Consider the following 20,995-nt stretch of genomic DNA (forward strand, 5'->3'; position numbering starts at 1 on the left):
AATCCTGCCCCAACGGTAACTATCTTAGAATGTTTTATACGAGTACATTGATGACATACCTTGTAAGAGAAATGATCAATATTTTGTAGTATACTCTTTAAAATTTCTTTGTTTCAAAATATTTTTTTAGATAGAATCCTGCCCCAACGGTAACTATCTTAGAATATTTTATACGGGTACATTGATGACATACCTTGTAAGAGAAATGACTTATATTTTGCAGTATACACTTCAATATTTCTTTGTTTAATAATATTTTTTTAGATAGAATCCTGCCCCAACAGTACCTACCTTAGAATATTTTATACGAGTACATTGATGACATACCTTTAAAGAGGAATGATCAACATTTTGCAGAATACATTTTAAAATTTTCTTCGTTCAATTGTATTTTTTTAAATAGATTCCTGCCCCAACGGTCACTACCTAAGAATATTTTATACGAGTACATTGATGACATAGCTTGTAAGAGAAATGATCAATATTTTGTAGTACACTCTTCAAAATTTCTTTGTTTAATAATATTTTTTTAGATAGAATCCTGCCCCAACGGTAACTACCTTAGAATATTTCATACGGGTACATTGATGACATACCTTGTAAAAAAAATAATTAATATTTTGTAGTATACTCTTCAAAATTTCTTTGTTTAATAATATTTTTTTAGATAGAATCCTGCCCCAACGGTAACTATCTTAGAATGTTTTATACGGGTACATTGATGACATACCTTGTAAGAGGAATAATCAATATTTTGCAGTATACACTTTTAAATTTCTTTGTTTGTAAATATTTTTTTAGATAGAATCCTGCCCGAACGGTACCTACCTTAGAATTTTTTATACGGGTACATTGATGACATACCTTGTAAAAAAAATAATTAATATTTTGTAGTATACTCTTCAAAATTTCTTTGTTTAATAATATTTTTTTAGATAGAATCCTGCCCCAACGGTAACTATCTTAAAATATTTTATACGAGTACATTGATGACATACCTTGTAAGAGAAATGATCAATATTTTGTAGTATACTCTTTAAAATTTCTTTGTTTCAAAATATTTTTTTAGATAGAATCCTGCCCCAACGGTAACTATCTTAGAATATCTTATACGGGTACATTGATGACATACCTTGTAAGAGAAATGACTTATATTTTGCAGTATACACTTCAAAATTTCTTTGATTAATAATATTTTTTTAAATAGAATCCTGCCCCAACGGTTACTTACTTAGAATATTTTATATTGGTACATTGATGACATACCTGGTAAGAGGAATGATCAATATTTTGCAGTATACTTTTTTAAATTTCTTCTTCTAATAATATTTTTTTAGATAAAATCCTGCCTCAACGGTTACTACCTTAAAATATTTTATACGGGTGCATTGATGACATACCTTATAAGAGGAATAATCAATATTTTGCAGTATACACTTAAAAATTTCTTTGTTCGTAAATATCTTAGTTAGATAGAATCCTGCCTGAACGGTACCTACCTTAGAATATTTTTTACAGGTCTATTGATGATATACTTTGTAAGAAGAATAATCAATATTTTGTAGTATACTCTTCAAAATTTTTTCGTTTCATAATATTTTTTAGATAGAATCCTGCCCCATCGGTAACTACCTCAGAATATTTTAAACGAGTACATTGATGACATACCTTGTGAGAGGTATAATTAATATTTTGCAGTGAACTCTTAAAATATCCTTCTTTTAATAAAATTTTTTTTTAAAGAATCCTGCCCTAACGGTAACTACCTTAGGATATTTTATACAGGTACATTGATGACATACCTTGTAAGAAAAATAATTAATTTTTTGCAGTATACTCTTTAAAATTTCTTCGTTTAATAATATTTTTTTCGATAGAGACCTGCCCCAACGGTTACTTGCTTAAAATATTTTATACGGGTACATTGATGACATACCTTGTAAGAGGAATGATCAATTTTTTGCAGTATACTCTTCAAAATTTCTTCGTTTAATAATATTTTTTTAGATAAAATCCTGCCCCAACGGTAACTATCTTAGAATATTTTATACGGGTACATTAATGACATACCTTGTAAGAGAAATGACTCATATTATGCAGTATACACTTTTAAATTTCTTCGATTAATAATATTTTTTTAAATAGAATCCTGCCCCAACGGTAACTTTCTTAGAATATTTTATACGGGTACATGGATGACATACCTGGTAAGAGAAATGATCAATATTTTGCAGTATACTCTTTAAAATTTTTTCGTTTGATAATATTTTTTTAGATAAAATCCTGCCTCAACGGTTACTACCTTAAAATATTTTATACGGGTGCATTGATGACATACCTTGTAAGAGGAATGATCAATATTTCGCAGTATACACTTTAAAATTTCCTGGTTCGATAATATTTTTTTTGCATAAAATCCTGCCTCAACGATTACTTCCTAAGAATATTTTATACAAGTACATTGATGACATACCGTGTAAGAGGAATGATCAATATTTTGCAGTTTACACTTTAAAATTTATTTCGTATAATAATATTTTTATAGATAGAATCCTGCCCTAAGGGTAACTACCTTAGAATACATTTTACAGGTACAGTGATGACATACCTTGTAAGAGGAATGATCAATTTTTTGCAGTATACTCTTCAAAATTTCTTTGTTTCATAATATTTTTTAGATAGAATCCTGCCTTAACGGTAACTACCTAAGAATACATTTTACAGGTACATTGATGACATACCTTGTAAGAGGAATGATCAATTCTTTGCAGTATACTCTTCAAAATTTCTTCGTTTAATTATATTTTTTTTGATAGAATCCTGCACTCAGGGTAACTCCCTTAGAATATTTTATACGAGTACATTGATGACATACCTTAAAAGAGGAATAATTAATAGATTGCAATATACTCTTCAAAATTTTCTTCGTTCAATTGTATTTTTTTAAATAGAATCCTGCCCCAACGGTCAGTACTTAAGAATATTTTATATGAGTACATTGATAACATAGCTTGTAAGAGAAATGATCAATATTTTGTAGTATACTCTTCAAAATTTCTTTGTTTAATAATGTTTCTTTCGATAGAATCCTGCCCCAACGGTAACTATCTTAGAATATTTTATACGGGTACACTAATGACATACCTTGTAAGAAAAATGACTCATATTTGGCAGTATACACTTTAAAATTCCCTGGTTATAATATTTTTTTTGCATAGAATCCTGCCCCAACGGTAACTATCTTAGAATATTTTATACGGGTACACTAATGACATACCTTGTAAGAAAAATGACTCATATTTGGCAGTATACACTTTAAAATTCCCTGGTTATAATTTTTTTTTTTGCATAGAATCCTGCCTCAACGGCAACTACTTTAGAATATTTTATACGGGTACATTGATGACATCCCTTGTAGAGGAAATGATCAATATTTTGTAGTATACTCTTCAAGATTTCTTCATTTAATAATATTTTTTAGATAGAATCCTGCCCCAACGGCAACTACTCTAGAATATTTTATACGGGTACATTGGAGACATACCTTGTAAGAGACATGATCAATATTTTGCAGTATACTCTTCAGAATTTCGTCGTTTAATCATATTTTTTTAAATAAAATCCTGCCTTAACGGTTACTACCTTAGAATATATAATACAGGTACATTAATGACATACTTTGTAAGAGGAATGATCAATATTATGCAGTATACACTTTAAAATTTCTTTGTTTGTAAATATTTTATTAGATAGAATCCTGCCCGAACGGTACCTACCTTAGAATATTTTGTACAGGTCTATTGATGATTTACCTTGTAAGAAGAATAATTAATATTTTGTAGTATACTCTTTAAAATTTTTTCGTTTAATAATATTTTTTAGATAGAATTCTGCCCTAACGGTTACTACCTAGAATATTTCATACGGGTACATTGATGACATACCTTGTGAGAGGTATAATCAATATTTTGCAGTGAACTCTTTAAAATTTCTTCTTTTAATAAAATTTTTTTCCAAAGAATCCTGCCCTAACGGTAACTACCTTAGAATATTTTACACGGATACATTGATGACATACCTTGTAGAAGAATGATCAATTTTTTGCAGTATACTCTTTAAAATTCCTTTGTTTAATAATATTTTTTTTGATAGAATCCTGCTTCAATGGTTACTTTCTTAGAATATTTTATACGGGTACATTGGGGACATACCTAGTAAGAGAAATGATTAATATTTTGCAGTATACTCTTTAAAATTTTTTCGTTTAATAATATTTTTTTAGATAAAATCCTGCCCCAACGGTTACTACCTTGAAATATTCTATACCGGTGCATTGATGACATACCTTGTAAGAGAAATGATCAATATTTCGCAGTATACACTTTAAAATTCCCTGGTTATAATATTTTTTTTGCATAGAATCCTGCCTCAACGGTAACTACCTTAAATTATTTTATACAAGTACATTGATGATATACCGTGTAAGAGAAATGATTAATATTTTGCAGTTTACACTTCAAAATTTTTTTCGTATAATAATATTTTTTGGATAGAATCCTGCCCCAACGGTACCTCCCTTAGAATATTTTATACGGGTACATTGATGACATACATTGTAAGAAAAATAATTAATATTTTGTAGTATACTCTTCAAAATTTCTTTGTTTAATAATAGTTTTTGAGATAGAATCCTGCCCCAACGGTCACTATCTTAGAATATTTTATACGGGTACATTGATGACATACCTTGTAAGAGAAATGACTCATATTTTGCAGTATACACTTCAAAATTTCTTCGATTAATAATATTTTTTTTAAATAGAATCCTGCCCCAACGGATACTTTCTTACAATATTTTAGACGGGTACATTGATGACATACCTGGTAAGAGGAATGATCAATATTTTGTAGTATACTCTTCAAAATTTTTTCGTTTAATAATATTTTTTAGATAGAATCCTGCCCCAACGGTAACTACGTCAAAATATTTAATACGGGTATATTGATGACATACTTTGTGAGAGGTATAATCAATATTTTGCAGTAAACTCTTAAAAATTTCTTCTTTTAATAAAATCTTTTTTCAAAAAATCCTGCCCTAACAATAACTACCTTAGAATATTTTATACGGGTACATTAATGACACACCTTGTAAGAAGAATGATTAATTTTTTGCAGTATACTCTTCAAAATTTCTTCGTTTAATAATATTTTTTTAGATAAAATCCTGCCCCAACGGTTTCTACCTTAGAATATTTTATACGGGTACATTGATGACATACCTTGTAAGAAAAATGATTAATTTTTTTCAGTGTACTTTTTAAAATTTCTTTATTTAATAATATTTTTTTCGATAGAATCCTGCCCCAACGGTTACTTGCTTAAAATATTTTATACGGGTACATTGATGACATACCTTGTAAGAGGAATGATCAATTTTTTGCAGTATACTCTTTAAAATTTCTTCGTTTAATAATATTTATTTCGATAAAATCCTGCCTTGACGGTTACTACCTTAAAATATTTTATGCGGGTGCATTGATGACATACCTTGTAAGAGGAATGATCAATATTTCGCAGTATACACTTCAAAATTTCCTGGTTCGATAATATTTTTTTTGCATAGAATCCTGCCTCAACGGTTACTACCTTAGAATATTTTATACAAGTACATTGATGACATACCGTGTAAGAGAAATGATCAATATTTTGCAGTTTACACTTCAAAATTTTTTTCGTATAATAAAATTTTTATAGATAGAATCCTGCCCCAACAGTACCTACCTTAGAATATTTTATACGGGTACATTGATGACATATTTGGTAAGAGAAATGATCAATATTTTGCAGTATACTTTTTAAAATTTCTTTGTTTAAAAATATTTTTTTAGATGAAATCCTGCATCAACGGTTACTACCTTAAAATATTTTATACAGGTGCATTGATGACATACCTTGTAAGAGAAATAATCAATATTTTGCAGTATACACTTTAAAATTTCTTTGTTTGTAAATATTTTTTTAGATAGAATCCTGCCCGAACGGTACCTACCTTAGAATATTTTTTACAGGTCTATTGATGATATACTTTGTAAGAAGAATAATTAATATTTTGTAGTATACTCTTCAAAATTTTTTTGTTTTATAATATTTTTTAGATAGAATCCTGCCCCAACGGTAACTACGTCAAAATATTTTATACGGGTACATTGATGACATACCTTGTGAGAGGTATAATTAATATTTTGCAGTAAACTCTTGAAAATTCCTTCTTTCAATAAAATTTTTTTTCAAAGAATCCTGCCCTAACGGTAACTACCTTAGAATATTTTATACGGGTACATTGATAATATACCTTGTAAGAAGAATGATTAATTTTTTGCAGTATACTCTTAAAAATTTCTTCGTTTTATTAAATTTTTTTTGATAGAATCCTGCCCCAACGGTTACTTTCTTAAAATATTTTTTACTGGTCCATTGATGACATACCTTGTAAGAGGAATGATCAATATTTTGTAGTATACTCTTTAAAATTTCTTCATTTAATAATATTTTTTAGATAGAATCCTGCCCCAACGGCAACTACTTTAGAATATTTTATACGGGTACATTGAAGACATACCTTGTAAGAGACATAATCAATATTTTGCAGTATACTCTTCAGAATTTCGTCGTTTAATCATATTTTTTTAAATAGAATCCTGCCTTAACGGTTACTACCTTAGAATATTTTATACAGGTACATTAATGACATACTTTGTAAGAGAAATGATCAATATTTTGCAGTATACTCTTTGGAATTTCTACGTTTCATAATATTTTTTTATATAGAATCCTGCTCCAACGGTTACTACCTTGAAATATTTTATACGGGTGCATTGATGACATACCTTGTAAGAGAAATGATCAATATTTCGCAGTATACACTTTAAAATTTCCTGGTTATAATATTTTTTCTCATAGAATCCTGCCTCAACGGTAACTACCTTAGAATATTTTATACAAGTACATTAATGATATACCGTGTAAGAGGAATGATTAATATTTTGCAGTATACTCTTTAAAATTTTTTCGTTTAATAATAATTTTTTAGACAAAATCCTGCTCCAACGGTTACTACCTTGAAATATTTTATACGGGTGCATTGATGACATACCTTGTAAGAGAAATGATCAATATTTCGCAGTATACACTTTAAAATTTCCTGGTAATAATATTTTTTTTGCATAGAATCCTGCCCCAACGGTTACTACCTTGAAATATTTTATACGGGTGCATTGATGACATACCTTGTAAGAGACATAATCAATATTTTGCAGTATACTCTTCAGAATTTCGTCGTTTAATCATATTTTTTTAAATAAAATCCTGCCTTAACGGTTACTACCTTAGAATATTTTATACAGGTACATTAATGACATACTTTGTAAGAGAAATGATCAATATTTTGCAGTATACTCTTTGGAATTTCTACGTTTCATAATATTTTTTTATATAGAATCCTGCTCCAACGGTTACTACCTTGAAATATTTTATACGGGTGCATTGATGACATACCTTGTAAGAGGAATGATTAATATTTTGCAGTTTACACTTTAAAATTTTTTTCGTATTATAATATTTTTTGGATAGAATCCTGCCCCAACGGTACCTACCTTAGAATATTTTATACGGGTACATTGATGACATACATTGTAAAAAAAATAATTAATATTTTATAGTATACTCTGCAAAATTTCTTTGTTTATTAATATTTTTTTAGATAGAATCCTGCCCCAACGGTAACTATCTTAGAATATTCTATACGGGTACATTGATGACATACCTTGTAAGAGAAATGACTCATATTTTGCAGTATACACTTTAAAATTTCTTCGATAAATAATATTTTTTTTTAATAGAATCCTGCCCCAACGGTTACTTTCTTACAATATTTTATACGGGTACATTAATGACATACCTGGTAAGAGGAATGATCAATATTTTGCAGTATACACTTTAAAATTTTTTTGCTTGTAAATATTTTTTTAGATAGAATCCTGCCCGATTGGTACCAACCTTAGAATATTTTTTACATGTCTATTGATGATATACTTTGTAAGGAGAATAATCAATATTTTGTAGTATACTCTTTAAAATTTTTTCGTTTAATAATATTTTTTAGATAAAATCCTGCCCCAACGGTAAATACCTTAGAATATTTCATACGGGTACAATGATGACATACCTTGTAAGAGGTATAATCAATATTTTGCAGTGAACTCTTTAAAATTTCTTCTTTTAATAAAATTTTTCTTTAAAGAATCCTGCCCTAACGGTACCTACCTTAGAATATTTTATACGGGTACATTGATGACATACCTTGTAAAAAAAATAATTAATATTTTGTAGTATACTCTTCAAAATTTCTTTGTTTAATAATATTTTTTTAGATAGAATCCTGCCCCAACGGTAACTATCTTAGAATGTTTTATACGAGTACATTAATGACATACCTTGTAAGAGAAATGATCAATATTTTGTAGTATACTCTTTAAAATTTCTTTGTTTCAAAATATTTTTTTAGATAGAATCCTGCCCCAACGGTAACTCTCTTAGAATATTTTATACGGGTACATTGATGACATACCTTGTAAGAGAAATGACTTATATTTTGCAGTATACACTTCAAAATTTCTTTGTTTAATAATATTTTTTTAGATAGAATCCTGCCCCAACAGTTCCTACCTTAGAATATTTTATACGAGTACATTGATGACATACCTTTAAAGAGGAATGATCAACATTTTGCAGAATACTTTTTAAAATTTTCTTTGTTCAATTGTATTTTTTCAATTAGATTCCTGCCCCAACGGTCACTACCTAAGAATATTTTATACGAGTACATTGATGACATAGCTTGTAAGAGAAATGATCAATATTTTGTAGTATACTCTTCAAAATTTCTTTGTTTAATAATATTTTTTTAGATAGAATCCTGCCCCAACGGTAACTACCTTAGAATATTTCATACGGGTACATTGATGACATACCTTGTAAGAGGTATAATCAATATTTTGCAGTGAACTCTTTAAAATTTCTTCTTTTAATAAAATTTTTCTTTAAAGAATCCTGCCCTAACGGTACCTACCTTAGAATATTTTATACGGGTACATTGATGACATACCTTGTAAAAAAAATAATTAATATTTTGTAGTATACTCTTCAAAATTTCTTTGTTTAATAATATTTTTTTAGATAGAATCCTGCCCCAACGGTAACTATCTTAGAATGTTTTATACGGGTACATTGATGACATACCTTGTAAGAGGAATGATCAATATTTTGCAGTATACACTTTTAAATTTCTTTGTTTGTAAATATTTTTTTAGATAGAATCCTGCCCGAACGGTACCTACCTTAGAATTTTTTATACGGGTACATTGATGACATACCTTGTAAAAAAAATAATTAATATTTTGTAGTATACTCTTCAAAATTTCTTTGTTTAATAATATTTTTTTAGATAGAATCCTGCCCCAACGGTTACTTTCTTACAATTTTTTATACGGGTACATTAATGACATACATTGTAAAAAAAATAATTAATATTTTATAGTATACTCTGCAAAATTTCTTTGTTTAATAATATTTTTTTAGATAGAATCCTGCCCCAACGGTCACTATCTTAGAATATTTTATACGGGTACATTGATGACATACCTTGTAAGAGAAATAATCAATATTTTGTAGTATACTCTTCAAAATTTCTTTGTTTAATAATATTTTTTTGGATAGAATCCTGCCCCAACGGTAACTATCTTAGAATATTCTATACGGGTACATTGATGACATACCTTGTAAGAGAAATGACTCATATTTTGCAGTATACACTTCAAAATTTCTTCGATAAATAATATTTTTTTTTAATAGAATCCTGCCCCAACGGTTAATTTCTTACAATATTTTATACGGGTACATTAATGACATACCTGGTAAGAGGAATGATCAATATTTTGCAGTATACACTTTAAAATTTCTTTGCTTGTAAATATTTTTTTAGATAGAATCCTGCCCGATTGGTACCAACCTTAGAATATTTTTTACAGGTCTACTGATGATATACTTTGTAAGAAGAATAATCAATATTTTGTAGTATACTCTTCAAAATTTTTTCGTTTCATAATATTTTTTAGATAAAATCCTGCCCCAACGGTAACTACCTTAGAATATTTCATACGGGTACATTGATGACATACCTTGTAAGAGGTATAATCGATATTTTGCAGTGAACTCTTTAAAATTTCTTCTTTTAATAAAATTTTTCTTTAAAGAATCCTGCCCTAACGGTACCTACCTTAGAATATTTTATACGGGTACATTGATGACATACCTTGTAAAAAAAATAATTAATATTTTGTAGTATACTCTTCAAAATTCCTTTGTTTAATAATATTTTTTTAGATAGAATCCTGCCCCAACGGTAACTATCTTAGAATGTTTTATACGAGTACATTGATGACATACCTTGTAAGAGAAATGATCAATATTTTGTAGTATACTCTTTAAAATTTCTTTGTTTCAAAATATTTTTTTAGATAGAATCCTGCCCCAACGGTAACTATCTTAGAATATTTTATACGGGTACATTGATGACATACCTTGTAAGAGAAATGACTTATATTTTGCAGTATACACTTCAATATTTCTTTGTTTAATAATATTTTATTAGATAGAATCCTGCCCCAACAGTACCTACCTTAGAATATTTTATACGAGTACATTGATGACATACCTTTAAAGAGGAATGATCAACATTTTGCAGAATACTTTTTAAAATTTTCTTCGTTCAATTGTATTTTTTTAAATAGATTCCTGCCCCAACGGTCACTACCTAAGAATATTTTATACGAGTACATTGATGACATAGCTTGTAAGAGAAATGATCAATATTTTGTAGTACACTCTTCAAAATTTCTTTGTTTAATAATATTTTTTTAGATAGAATCCTGCCCCAACGGTAACTACCTTAGAATATTTCATACGGGTACATTGATGACATACCTTGTAAAAAAAATAATTAATATTTTGTAGTATACTCTTTAAAATTTCTTTGTTTAATAATATTTTTTTAGATAGAATCCTGCCCCAACGGTAACTATCTTAGAATGTTTTATACGGGTACATTGATGACATACCTTGTAAGAGGAATAATCAATATTTTGCAGTATACACTTTTAAATTTCTTTGTTTGTAAATATTTTTTTAGATAGAATCCTGCCCGAACGGTACCTACCTTAGAATTTTTTATACGGGTACATTGATGACATACCTTGTAAAAAAAATAATTAATATTTTGTAGTATACTCTTCAAAATTTCTTTGTTTAATAATATTTTTTTAGATAGAATCCTGCCCCAACGGTAACTATCTTAAAATATTTTATACGAGTACATTGATGACATACCTTGTAAGAGAAATGATCAATATTTTGTAGTATACTCTTTAAAATTTCTTTGTTTCAAAATATTTTTTTAGATAGAATCCTGCCCCAACGGTAACTATCTTAGAATATCTTATACGGGTACATTGATGACATACCTTGTAAGAGAAATGACTTATATTTTGCAGTATACACTTCAAAATTTCTTTGATTAATAATATTTTTTTAAATAGAATCCTGCCCCAACGGTTACTTACTTAGAATATTTTATATTGGTACATTGATGACATACCTGGTAAGAGGAATGATCAATATTTTGCAGTATACTTTTTTAAATTTCTTCTTCTAATAATATTTTTTTAGATAAAATCCTGCCTCAACGGTTACTACCTTAAAATATTTTATACGGGTGCATTGATGACATACCTTATAAGAGGAATAATCAATATTTTGCAGTATACACTTAAAAATTTCTTTGTTCGTAAATATCTTAGTTAGATAGAATCCTGCCTGAACGGTACCTACCTTAGAATATTTTTTACAGGTCTATTGATGATATACTTTGTAAGAAGAATAATCAATATTTTGTAGTATACTCTTCAAAATTTTTTCGTTTCATAATATTTTTTAGATAGAATCCTGCCCCATCGGTAACTACCTCAGAATATTTTATACGAGTACATTGATGACATACCTTGTGAGAGGTATAATTAATATTTTGCAGTGAACTCTTAAAATATCCTTCTTTTAATAAAATTTTTTTTTAAAGAATCCTGCCCTAACGGTAACTACCTTAGGATATTTTATACAGGTACATTGATGACATACCTTGTAAGAAAAATAATTAATTTTTTGCAGTATACTCTTTAAAATTTCTTCGTTTAATAATATTTTTTTCGATAGAGACCTGCCCCAACGGTTACTTGCTTAAAATATTTTATACGGGTACATTGATGACATACCTTGTAAGAGGAATGATCAATTTTTTGCAGTATACTCTTCAAAATTTCTTCGTTTAATAATATTTTTTTAGATAAAATCCTGCCCCAACGGTAACTATCTTAGAATATTTTATACGGGTACATTAATGACATACCTTGTAAGAGAAATGACTCATATTATGCAGTATACACTTTTAAATTTCTTCGATTAATAATATTTTTTTAAATAGAATCCTGCCCCAACGGTAACTTTCTTAGAATATTTTATACGGGTACATGGATGACATACCTGGTAAGAGAAATGATCAATATTTTGCAGTATACTCTTTAAAATTTTTTCGTTTGATAATATTTTTTTAGATAAAATCCTGCCTCAACGGTTACTACCTTAAAATATTTTATACGGGTGCATTGATGACATACCTTGTAAGAGGAATGATCAATATTTCGCAGTATACACTTTAAAATTTCCTGGTTCGATAATATTTTTTTTGCATAAAATCCTGCCTCAACGATTACTTCCTAAGAATATTTTATACAAGTACATTGATGACATACCGTGTAAGAGGAATGATCAATATTTTGCAGTTTACACTTTAAAATTTATTTCGTATAATAATATTTTTATAGATAGAATCCTGCCCTAAGGGTAACTACCTTAGAATACATTTTACAGGTACAGTGATGACATACCTTGTAAGAGGAATGATCAATTTTTTGCAGTATACTCTTCAAAATTTCTTTGTTTCATAATATTTTTTAGATAGAATCCTGCCTTAACGGTAACTACCTAAGAATACATTTTACAGGTACATTGATGACATACCTTGTAAGAGGAATGATCAATTTTTTGCAGTATACTCTTCAAAATTTCTTCGTTTAATTATATTTTTTTTGATAGAATCCTGCACTCAGGGTAACTCCCTTAGAATATTTTATACGAGTACATTGATGACATACCTTAAAAGAGGAATAATTAATAGATTGCAATATACTCTTCAAAATTTTCTTCGTTCAATTGTATTTTTTTAAATAGAATCCTGCCCCAACGGTCAGTACTTAAGAATATTTTATATGAGTACATTGATAACATAGCTTGTAAGAGAAATGATCAATATTTTGTAGTATACTCTTCAAAATTTCTTTGTTTAATAATGTTTCTTTCGATAGAATCCTGCCCCAACGGTAACTATCTTAGAATATTTTATACGGGTACACTAATGACATACCTTGTAAGAAAAATGACTCATATTTGGCAGTATACACTTTAAAATTCCCTGGTTATAATATTTTTTTTGCATAGAATCCTGCCCCAACGGTAACTATCTTAGAATATTTTATACGGGTACACTAATGACATACCTTGTAAGAAAAATGACTCATATTTGGCAGTATACACTTTAAAATTCCCTGGTTATAATTTTTTTTTTTGCATAGAATCCTGCCTCAACGGCAACTACTTTAGAATATTTTATACGGGTACATTGATGACATCCCTTGTAGAGGAAATGATCAATATTTTGTAGTATACTCTTCAAGATTTCTTCATTTAATAATATTTTTTAGATAGAATCCTGCCCCAACGGCAACTACTCTAGAATATTTTATACGGGTACATTGGAGACATACCTTGTAAGAGACATGATCAATATTTTGCAGTATACTCTTCAGAATTTCGTCGTTTAATCATATTTTTTTAAATAAAATCCTGCCTTAACGGTTACTACCTTAGAATATATAATACAGGTACATTAATGACATACTTTGTAAGAGGAATGATCAATATTATGCAGTATACACTTTAAAATTTCTTTGTTTGTAAATATTTTATTAGATAGAATCCTGCCCGAACGGTACCTACCTTAGAATATTTTGTACAGGTCTATTGATGATTTACCTTGTAAGAAGAATAATTAATATTTTGTAGTATACTCTTTAAAATTTTTTCGTTTAATAATATTTTTTAGATAGAATTCTGCCCTAACGGTTACTACCTAGAATATTTCATACGGGTACATTGATGACATACCTTGTGAGAGGTATAATCAATATTTTGCAGTGAACTCTTTAAAATTTCTTCTTTTAATAAAATTTTTTTCCAAAGAATCCTGCCCTAACGGTAACTACCTTAGAATATTTTACACGGATACATTGATGACATACCTTGTAGAAGAATGATCAATTTTTTGCAGTATACTCTTTAAAATTCCTTTGTTTAATAATATTTTTTTTGATAGAATCCTGCTTCAATGGTTACTTTCTTAGAATATTTTATACGGGTACATTGGGGACATACCTAGTAAGAGAAATGATTAATATTTTGCAGTATACTCTTTAAAATTTTTTCGTTTAATAATATTTTTTTAGATAAAATCCTGCCCCAACGGTTACTACCTTGAAATATTCTATACCGGTGCATTGATGACATACCTTGTAAGAGAAATGATCAATATTTCGCAGTATACACTTTAAAATTCCCTGGTTATAATATTTTTTTTGCATAGAATCCTGCCTCAACGGTAACTACCTTAAATTATTTTATACAAGTACATTGATGATATACCGTGTAAGAGAAATGATTAATATTTTGCAGTTTACACTTCAAAATTTTTTTCGTATAATAATATTTTTTGGATAGAATCCTGCCCCAACGGTACCTCCCTTAGAATATTTTATACGGGTACATTGATGACATACATTGTAAGAAAAATAATTAATATTTTGTAGTATACTCTTCAAAATTTCTTTGTTTAATAATAGTTTTTGAGATAGAATCCTGCCCCAACGGTCACTATCTTAGAATATTTTATACGGGTACATTGATGACATACCTTGTAAGAGAAATGACTCATATTTTGCAGTATACACTTCAAAATTTCTTCGATTAATAATATTTTTTTTAAATAGAATCCTGCCCCAACGGATACTTTCTTACAATATTTTAGACGGGTACATTGATGACATACCTGGTAAGAGGAATGATCAATATTTTGTAGTATACTCTTCAAAATTTTTTCGTTTAATAATATTTTTTAGATAGAATCCTGCCCCAACGGTAACTACGTCAAAATATTTAATACGGGTATATTGATGACATACTTTGTGAGAGGTATAATCAATATTTTGCAGTAAACTCTTAAAAATTTCTTCTTTTAATAAAATCTTTTTTCAAAAAATCCTGCCCTAACAATAACTACCTTAGAATATTTTATACGGGTACATTAATGACACACCTTGTAAGAAGAATGATTAATTTTTTGCAGTATACTCTTTAAAATTTCTTCGTTTCATTATATTTTTTTTGATAGAATCCTGCCCCAACGGTTACTTCCTTAAAATATTTTATACGGGTACATTGATGACATACCTTGTAAGAAAAATGATCATTTTTTTTGCCGTATACTCTTCAAAATTTCTTCGTTTCATTATATTTTTTTTGATAGAATCCTGCCCCAACGGTTACTTCCTCAGAATATTTCATACGGGTACATTGATGACATACCTTGTAAAAGGAATGATCAATATTTTGCAGTATACACTTCAAAATTTTTTCGATTAATAATATTTTTTTAAATAGAATCCTGCCTCAACGGTTACTTTCTTAGAATATTTTATACGGGTACATTGATGACATACCTTGTAAGAGGAATGATCAATATTTTGCAGTATACACTTTTTAATTTCTTTGTTTGTAAATATTTTTTTAGATAGAATCCTGCCCGAACAGTACCTACCTGAGAATATTTTTTACAGGTCTATTAATAATATACTTTGTAAGAAGAAAAATCAATATTTTGTAGTATACTTTTCAAAATTTTTTCGTTTAATAATATTTTTTAGATAGAATCCTGCCCCAACGGTAACTACGTCAAAATATTTAATACGGGTATATTGATGACATACTTTGTGAGAGGTATAATCAATATTTTGCAGTAAACTCTTAAAAATTTCTTCTTTTAATAAAATCTTTTTTCAAAGAATCCTGCCCTAACAATAACTACCTTAGAATATTTTATACGGGTACATTGATGACACACCTTGTAAGAAGAATGATTAATTTTTTGCAGTATACTCTTCAAAATTTCTTCGTTTAATAATATTTTATTTGATAGAATCCTGCCCTAACGGTTACTACCTTAGAATATTTTATACAGGTACATCGATGACATACCTTGTAAAAAGAATGATCAATATTTTGCAGTATATACTTCAAAATTTCTTCGTTTAATAATATTTTTTCAGACAAAATCCTGCCCCAACGGTCACTACCTTAGAATATCTTGTACGGGTACATTAATGACATACCTTGTAAGGAAATGATCAATATTTTGCAGTATACTCTTTAAAATTTCTTTGTTTACTAATTTTTTTTTTAGATAGAGTCCTGCCCAAACGGTACCTACCTTTGAATATTTTATACGAGTACATTGATGACACACATTGTGAGAGGAAAGATCAAGTTTTTGCAGTATACACTTCAATATTTTCTGGTTCAATTTTTTTTTTTTTTGCATAGAATCCTGCCTCAACGGTAACTACCTTAGAATATTTTATACAAGTACATTGATGACATACCTTGTAAGAAAAATGATCAATATTTTGCAGTTCACACTTTGAAATTTTTCTCGTATAATAATATTTTTTTAGATAAAATCCTGCCTTAACGTTACCTACCTTAGAATATTTTATACGGGTACATCGATGACATACCTTGTAGAAAAAATGATCAATATTTTGCAGTATATACTCCAAAATTTCTTCGTTTAATCATATTTTTTTCGATAGAATCCTGCCCCAACGGTACCTACCTTTAAATATTTTATACGGGTACATTGATGACATACCTTGTAAGAGGAATGATCAATTTTTTGCAGTATACACTTCAAAATTTCTTCGTTTAATAATATTTTATTTGATAAAATCATGCCCTAACGGTTACTACCTTAGAATATTTTATACGGGTACATCGATGACATACCTTGTAGGAAAAATGATCAATATTTTGCAGTATATACTCCAAAATTTCTTCGTTTGATAATATTTTTTTAGATAAAATCCTGCCTCAACGGTTACTACCTTAAAATGTTTTATACGGGTGCATTGATGACATATCTTGTGAGAGAAATGATCAATATTTTGCAGTATATACTTTAAAATTTCTTCGTTTAATAATATTTTTTCGATAGAATCCTGCCCCAACGGTACCTACCTTTAAACATTTTATACGGGTACATTGATGACATACCTTGTAAGAGGAATGATCAATTTTTTGCAGTATACACTTCAAAATTTCTTCGTTTAATAATATTTTATTTGATAAAATCCTGCCTCAACGGTCACTACCTTATAATATTTTATACGGGTACATTAATGACATACCTTGTTCAAAACATTATTAATATTTTACAGTGTACACTTCAAAATTTCTTCGTTCCATAAAATTTTTTTAGAAAGAATCTTGCCTCAACGGTAACTACTTTAGAATATTTTATACGGATACATTGATGACACACCTTGTAAGAAGAATGATCAATTTTTTGCAGTATACTCTTCAAAATTTCTTCGTTTAATAAAATTTTTTTCTAAAGAATCCTGCCCTAACCGTTACTTTCTTAGAATATTTCATACGGGTACATTAAGGACATACCTGGTAAAAGGAATGATCAATATTTTGCAGTATACTCTTTAAAATTTTTTCGTTTAAAAACGTTTATTTAGATAAAATCCTGCCCCAACGGTTACTACCTTGAGATATTTTATACGGGTGCATTGATGACATACCTTGTAAGAGAAATGATCAATATTTTGCAGTATACACTTCAAAATTTCCTGGTTCGATGATATTTTTTTTGCATAGAATCCTGCCTCAACGGTAACTACCTTAGAATATTTCATACAAGTACATTTATGACATACCTTGTAAGAGGAATGATCAACATTTTGCAGCATACTCTTTAAAATTTCTTTGTTTAATAATATTTTTTTCGAAAGAATCCTGCCCCGACGGTTACTACCTTAGAATATTTTAAACGGGTACATTGATGACATACCTTAAAAGAGGAATAATTAATATACTGCAGTATACTCTTCAAAATGTTTTTCGTTTCATTATATTTTTTCAAATAGAATCCTGCCCCATCGGTCACTACCTTAGAATATTTTATACAAGTACATTGATGACATACCTTGTAAGAGAAATGATCAGCATTTTGTAGTACACTCTTTAAAATTTCTACATTTAATAATATTTTTCTCGAAAAAATCCTGCCCCGACGGTTACTATTTTAAAATATTTTAAACGGGTACATTGATGACATACTTTGAAAAAAAATAATTAATATTTTGGAGAATACACTTTAAAATTTCTTCGATTAATAATATTTTTCTTGATAGAATCCTGTCCTAACGGTAACTACCTTCAGAATTCCTTATACGAGTACATTGATAACATACCTTAAAAGAGGAATGATCAATGTTTTGCAGTATACTCTTTAAAATTTCTTTGTTTAATAATATTTTTTTAGATAGAATCCTGCCCCAACGGTAACTATCTTAGAATATTTTATACGGGTACATTGATGACATACCTTGTAAGAGAAATGACTCATATTTTGCAGTATACACTTCAAAATTTCTTCGATTAATAATATTTTTTTAACTAGAATTCTGCTTCAACGGTTACTTTCTTAGAATATTTTATACGGGTACATTGATGACATACCTAGTAAGAGGAATAATCAATATTTTGCAGTATACTCTTTAAAATTTCTTGGTTAAATAATATTTTTTTAGATAAAATCCTGCCTCAATGGTTACTACCTTAAAATGTTTTATACAGGTGCATTGATGACATACCTTGTGAGAGAAATGATCAATATTTTGCAGTATATACTTTAAAATTTCTTCGTTTAATAATATTTTTTCAGATAGAATCCTGCTCCAACGGTACCTGACTTAGAATATTTTATACGAGTACATGGATGACATACCTTAAAAAAGGAATAATTAATATACTGCAGAATACTTTTAAAATTTTTTTCGTTTAATTATATTTTTTCAAATAGAATCCTGCCCCAACGGTCACTACCTTAGAATATTTTATACGGGTACATCAATGACATACCTTGTAAGAGAAATGATCAATTTTTTGCAGTATACTCTTTAAAATTTCTTCGTTTAATAATATTTTTTTAGATAAAATCCTGCCTCAACGGTTACTACCTAAAAATATTTTATACAAGTACATTGATGACATACCTTGTAAGAGGAATGATCAATATTTCGCAGTATACACTTTAAAATTTCCTGGTTCGATAATATTTTTTTTGCATAGAATCCTGCCTCAACGGTAAATACCTTAGAATATTTTATACAAGTACATTGATGACATACCGTGTAAGAGGAATGATCAACATTTTGCAGAATACTTTTTAAAATTTTCTTCGTTCAGTTGTATTTTTTTAAATAGATTCCTGACCAAACGGTCACTACCTAAGAATATTTTATACGAGTACATTGATGACATAGCTTGTAAAAGAAATGATCAATATTTTGTAGTATACTCTTCAAAATTTCTTTGTTTAATAATATTTTTTTAGATAGAATCCTGCCCCAACGGTAACTATCTTACAATATTTTTTACGGGTACACTGATAACATACCTTGGAAGTAAAATGACTCATATTTTGCAGTATACACTTCAAAATTTTTTCGATTAATAATATTTTTCTAAATAGAATCCTGCCTCAACGGTTACTTTCTTAGAATATTTTATACGGGTACATTGATGACATACCTTGTAAGAGGAATGATCAATATTTTGCAGTATACACTTTTAAATTTCTTTGTTTGTAAATATTTTTTTAGATAGAATCCTGCCCGAACGGTACCTACCTTAGAATATTTTTCACAGGTCTATTGATGATATACTTTGTAAGAAGAATAATCAATATTTTGTAGTATACTCTTCAAAATTTTTTCGTATAATAATATTTTCCTAGATAGAATCCTGCCCCAACGGTACCTAAATTAGAATATTTTATACCGGTACATCGATGACATACCTTGTAAGAGTAATGATCAGCATTTTGCAGTACACTCTTTAAAATTTCTTCATTTAATAATATTTTTTTCGAAAAAATCCTGCCCTGACGGTTACTATTTTAAAATATTTTAAACGGGTACATTGATGACATACTTTGTAGAAAAAATAATTAATATTTTGGAGAATACATTTTAAAATTTCTTCGATTAATAATATTTTTCTTGATAGAATCCTGCCCTAATGGTAACTACCTTCAGAATATTTTATACGAGTACATTGATAACATACCTTAAAAGAGGAATGAACAATATTTTGCAGTATACTCTTTAAAATTTCTTTGTTTAATAATATTTTTTTAGATAGAATCCTGACCCAACGGTAACTATCTTAGAATATTTTATACGGGTACATTGATGACATACCTTGTAAGAGAAATGACTCATATTTTGCAGTATACACTTTAAAATTTTTTCGATTAATAATATTTTTTTAAATAGAATTCTGCTTCAACGGTTACTACCTTAAAATGTTTTATACGGGTGCATTGATGACATACCTTGTGAGAGAAATGATCAATATTTTGCAGTAT

The sequence above is a fragment of the Copidosoma floridanum genome, unplaced genomic scaffold, assembly GCF_036245765.1.
Source record: "Copidosoma floridanum isolate Cflo_tuat_1 unplaced genomic scaffold, Cflo_Japanese_pri ptg000016l, whole genome shotgun sequence".
Taxonomy (NCBI): domain Eukaryota; kingdom Metazoa; phylum Arthropoda; class Insecta; order Hymenoptera; family Encyrtidae; genus Copidosoma; species Copidosoma floridanum.